The sequence below is a fragment of the Lycorma delicatula genome, chromosome 10 (genome assembly GCF_047948215.1).
Source record: "Lycorma delicatula isolate Av1 chromosome 10, ASM4794821v1, whole genome shotgun sequence".
Lineage (NCBI taxonomy): Eukaryota > Metazoa > Arthropoda > Insecta > Hemiptera > Fulgoridae > Lycorma > Lycorma delicatula.
In genome coordinates this window covers 58,416,253-58,422,252 of record NC_134464.1, presented here as the reverse complement: position 1 = coordinate 58,422,252, position 6,000 = coordinate 58,416,253, and positions in this window count along the sequence as shown.

The following is a 6,000-nucleotide window of genomic DNA, read 5'->3' as shown; positions in this document are numbered from 1 at the left end:
CTTCAGATCCACATGGTTGGTGAGCACCTGGGCACCCGCTGCCCTTAAAAATAAATTCGAGGCGTAACATCCCCCCAGATCCTGCATAAACCTATACAAGGATCTTCCCTTAGTCGTGGTGTCCCATTCAAGCTGCCATGCCTCCATCGCGAGGCTCCATAGCCACTTATACAGACGGGAAATGGGCAACTGAACGAAATTTAGATCCGGTGCATTGAGATCGCCGTTCCGCTCCGGTAGTGGCCCGGCTCGAAACCGCATCCCAAATGACTCGGCTTCTCAACCTCTTAACCGGTAGCATAAAACTAATTATGTTTATTTAATAGCAAAAGTAATTTAGTTATACATGCAGGAAACAAAGCAAAATATAAGTTTTAATTTTTTATCCTCGCATATAAAAATAAATGTTCAAAATGTCCTTAAACGTTGATGCACTCGACGGTTTTTCATGTTCTGTGCAACTTTCCATAAAAGTTGCTGGACTCATATTACGTAAAATGTATTCGATATATCCAAAACGTGCAGGTTGTTCTTAAAAACAATACCTATCAGATGACCTCAAAAATAGAAATCTGGTGAAGAGCTGTCCGGGTGCCAGGAGTACGCGAGAAATTAGACGGCTATTGAAAAATTCAAGTAAAAACAAACTCGATGGTCGAATCGGCAGCACGGCAATTAAGCGGTTTCGCTTTTTAGTTTCAAGCTACGGTACTACATTTGCAATTAGTTTTGAATAATATTCAGCAGTTAATATTTCTGTGAAAAAACCCGGGTCCAACCACTCTTGTTGCGAATAGCCACCGAACGCTAACTTTTTGAGTGTGCGATATAAAGATTCTTCCTAAAAGAATGATGGGGTTTTGAACACGGATTAAATGAAAACAAAAACCCTTTCGGCACGCCGGAAGGCGGAGGTAGATTTCACCGGTGCTAAGTAGGGGATAAAAAAGATTTCTACCTTAAAGTTAAAAAATACTTCAAATTTACTCGGTACGACAAAAAACTGAAAACACTGAAAACTGAAAAAACTGTGAAACTTTTTTTCATGTGAAAAAAAGTTTCACATGTTTAGCATACGATAAGCCCCATCTTCTTACAATTCCAGCAACATTTTGTTCATCCTTTACCGTAAGGGTTGGTCATATCAAAAATTGTTTCAGACAAAAGTTTTAGGTAATGTTTAGAGGACTAACGACCACTTCAAACAGATTCGATAATGTGCTTATTAAGGGAGGTATGATTCTTTTTGTCTTCGAAACCCCATTTTCTCCACCCCTTGACCAGTGGTTAGTGATATCAAAAAACCTTACTTGGATAAGTTTTAGGTCCTATCCAAAGAATAGTAGGAACTTTAAACGAATTCGATATTTTATTAAGTAAGAAAATTAAAGCGACATTTTGTTTTCTTTCGAAAAAGCCCCCATTTCCGATTTTCCCATTAACGAACAAGACCAAGATTTTACGTCGTTATATTTTATGTATCAATTTGAAAGTGATTGGCGCAAAATTACAGCAGTTATCGTGTCCACAAGAATGTGATATATATATATATCAGTTAAAAAAGAAATTGAAAAGACGACCTCTGTTAAACCCCATCAGGGCTAGGAGCGGGGAGGTGGTGTGACGACCAGAAACGTCACAAAGCGGGTGTCTTCTCCTACGGGGATTGGAATGTCCTGCACAAATAAGGAAGTCTGTCCTCGGCTCCCTGGCGGACCAGACCGGAGTCCATAGTAGTTGCAATAAACTAACGAGATAAACTGATCAACTATGACGGGCACGCTCCCCTTGAAGAGGTTGTTAGTCGTAACGGCGACTGTATTCGAAACGCAACTGACAAAATGTCAGTTTAGTTTCGAACACGAAGCGTGCGTCTGGTGCCTTTATTTAATTTTTTAAAAACTTAATTTCATTGAAAATAATAATTTTGGTTTTTTAGTGTACAGTCAAACTGTGTAACTGTGTTTTTTTTTCAGTTAGATTCTTATGCAAAATGGATAAGTTTGTGAAAAAACGAAACAAATCCATTTAGCGAGAACGTTGTTGTAGCTGCTAAGTTACCGATTGAAATTCACAGCCAGCTCATCGAAATGTCTGTCGATAAAACGTTTCAACTAGAATTCACATCTAAAAATTTAGGTACTTTCTGGCTTGCTCGTCGAAGTAAATATGGAGATTTAATCGCAGAAGCAATGAAAATATTAATCCCTATCGCAACGTTTTACCTCTGCGAAAAGGGTTTTTCGTCTACGGTTCCGTTAAAAATGAAATATACAGGAATCGTATTTTATCACGTGAAAACAATTTGCTTTTGTGCGTTTCTATCATAGATCCACGTACGGAGAAACTTTTAAACGGAAAACAAACGTAACCGTTTCATTAATTTATTTCCTCTACTTGTGTACTTATAATTGTAAGTAAAATGTTTATAATAAATTATCGTTTTCCTCATAAAATGATTTCATTATTGTTTACGTGTAAAGCTGTAGGTTGATTTCGCAACCCCCAGTTTGAGAAACATTGCATAAGACGAACTGCCCCTACAATAGTGTGTTTCGATGACGTTCAAGTTTTTAATAAAATGTTTCATAGCTAACTTTTTTCTTTAAATTTATTTATCGGACTTACAATCTTCCCCTCGGTTTTCTTTTGAAGCCCCACCATCTAGTAAGTGTTGTTTGCATACTCTGTCTTTGAAAAAATTTAAGAATAAAAAAAATGTATCTGCATACAAAAATAACAGTTTGATTGTTTCTTACCTGCTATAGACAAAGTATTTTATTGAACAACCTTTTTTGGCTGTATTTCCAAGTACCATTGTTGATCTAGGCCTTGAAGGAGGTTGAGCTGCTGTATATTTCAAAATCAGTATTTTTTGGGAACAGCATAAAATACCTTATTTATGTTGTTTACGTCTCGTTTTGTTAACGTAGCACATTGAAATCTGCTATATTATGACTGTAAACAGGTAGTCTTAGAGGAACTGTACCCGAATGTCTGAAAGAGAAGAAGTAGAAATAATTAATTAAGTAAATATTTAACACACGACAAACTATTAATTTGTGACAAAGTATAAAGGGCAAAACAAATTAATAATTTGCTGGGTCTTAAGCACTCTAGTACATTTTTAAACTATCTATCAAAAATGACATAGTAAGATAAGATTATGTTTCTCACCTCATTCTTCTCTTTGTGTTGGCTTTCCAATTTTCAACGTCTCTCGATTTCTTTCTTATTCCTGGTCTTGGAACTATAACAGAACTATCAGTTCTCCTAAAACAATAATAGCAAAACTCTAAAAAATTATTTTTGAGCTAAAACGTCTACTTTCAAATAACAAACCTCAACAAAATGAAATATTTTTCAATTTTAAAGAGATCTTAGCAATCAAATGGTTCTGGTGTTACCCGTGTAACCAAATTTGTAAATACATAATATTAGGATAAATAAATAACATATTAGGATATAACAGACAAACTTTAACAATATTTTATTTATCATTGGAAAAACACCACTATTATAAACATAAAAGTATTATATCCAGGGCAAGACAACTTTTGAAAATTATTATGAGGCAGCCATTAATAATTAAGAAGGGCGTAGCTGGTTTTGTTTCTAACTTCTACTTCTAATAAGCAGCAAGTTTTGAAACATAATAGTCAAATACGTTTGTTCAGACATACAAAATTAACTAAAATGGAACATAATCTCAATTTTTTTTTAAAATTGGGTATAGCCAGTTATGATTCTAGCCCCCTTATATATATATATATATACACGAGGTTATTTTTTTTTCAACGTCCGATCGATTACGAAATTAAAACCACACGAAAATAAAAAATTTTTTATTTGTAACAAGTACTTACATAATTACGCTATTTCTCTACATAGTCGCCACTCCGATTTAGACATTTGACGTAGCGTGGTACCAACTTTCCAATACCCTCATCATAGAACGGAGGAGCCGCCTGTGTTTTCAGCCATGTTTCTACGCTGGTCTGCAGCTCAATGTCTGTGCCAAAATGTTGTCCTCCTAGCCAGCGTTTCATGTGACCAAAGAGATGAAAATCGGATGGAGCCAAGTCCGGGCTGTATGGTGGGTGATCAAACACTTCCCAACGAAAACACTGCAGGAGCTTCTTTGTTACAGCTGTAGTGTGGGGCCGAGCATTGTCATGGAGAAAGAGAATGCCTGATGACAACATTCCTCTCCGCTTATTCTGAATTGCCCTTCGTAGACGTTGAAGAGTAACGCAGTATGAGGCTGCAGTGATGGTCGTGCCACGTTCCATGAATTCCACTAAGAGAACTCCATTTGATCCCAGAACACAGTAACCATACACTTTCTGTTGGAGAAGGTTCGCTTGAACTTCTTTGGTTTACTGGGAGAATGAGAATGCATACACTGTTTGGATTGTTCTTTTGTTTCTTCAGATTCGAAATGGACCCGTGTCTCTTCCCCTGTAACAATTTTGTTCAAAAACTCTTCTCCTTCATTGTGGTAGCGCTGGAGAAACGTTAGGGAGGCGTCCATTCTCATTATTTTGTGATGGTCGGACAGCATCTTGGGAACCCATCTCGCACACAGTTTGCGGTACTGAAGTCTCTCACTCACAATGGTGTAGAGAGATGACCTTGAAATTTCAGGAAACGAATCACTCAATACAGAAATTGTGAACCGACGATTTTCTCGAATTTCCGCATCCACTCCCTCAACGAGATCATCGCTTGACACTCGCTTCCTTCCCTGACCGCCTGCATCATGAACATCTGTACGTCCTGCTTTAAAGTTCGTGCACCATTGTCGCACTTTGCTGTCACTAATTGAAGTTTCACCGTACACATTACTTATTCGTCGATCAATTTCAGCCGCATTACACCCCTCAGCCTGAAAAAATCGAATTACCACACACACTTCACACTTGGCGGGAGATGCTATTGTTGTAGACATGTTTACGTGCTAGCTGCGTGTTCAGAATTAAACGAAGTGACGCGGCGTGATTGAAGGCCGTACTAGAGACGCTGCGCAACACATATGCGCAAAGGTTCATCCGATTTTTGCACGGGTTTTTATTTCGCGACCGATCGGACCTTGAAAAAAAATAACCCTCCTATATAAGAAAAAAAGGTATACTACATACAAAATTGTCACACGCACGCTCTTTAATTATCCTATGTTAGTAATTATCCTGTATTAAAGAGCAATGTTTGAAACGCAAACGCCAACTGATTGCAAATGATGAGAATTATGAGAATGAATTCGACGATTACTAGATAATATGCATGATGGTGAAATTATTACCGCTAGTATAATGCTTATTGACACAGATATATAATATTATACCAAATATGAGCTCTATTTTTACCTAATGTTACCGACGAACGTCCGATACCTATTTATCGGTTGAAGCGTAAAATAGCTCCTTCCATTTGCGTTACGACAGAACAAAGGGCAGAGGAATCAACACGGATCAGTTTACAAACGGTAGGAATGGTTTCAGAGAATACCTATCAGTGCCCACTTCACTGCTTCCAATCAAAAGTGTAACGAGTAACGAAAGGAGATTACAATCCGACTAATATCTTTTTTTACGCTCTACCAATTGTAGAGTTGCATAAAGCTCAGCGAAATATTTGTTTGCGGTCGCTTACGCCAAAATAGAGTCGAGTCTAATAACATTGTTCAAAACGTTCACCTTGCGATGTGTAATATTCGAGGGACTCGGTCTATTGGCATAAAGCCTTCACGGATCTAACGGCAACGATCCAAAATTTAGGGACTCCGCACTTCTATATTACACTGTCGTGTAATGTTGGCCGGACATTCTACTTTTTTTTTTAGATTTTTTGGTGTTTTTTAATATTTATTTTTATCATACATATTAATCATTTTTTATTTATTATTTTATTTGCGTAATTGTATTTTAGGTAAAAACTATTACTCTTCATCTTTGTGTTACTTTTCTGCTGTTTATCATTATAAACAGTAGAATTATTTAT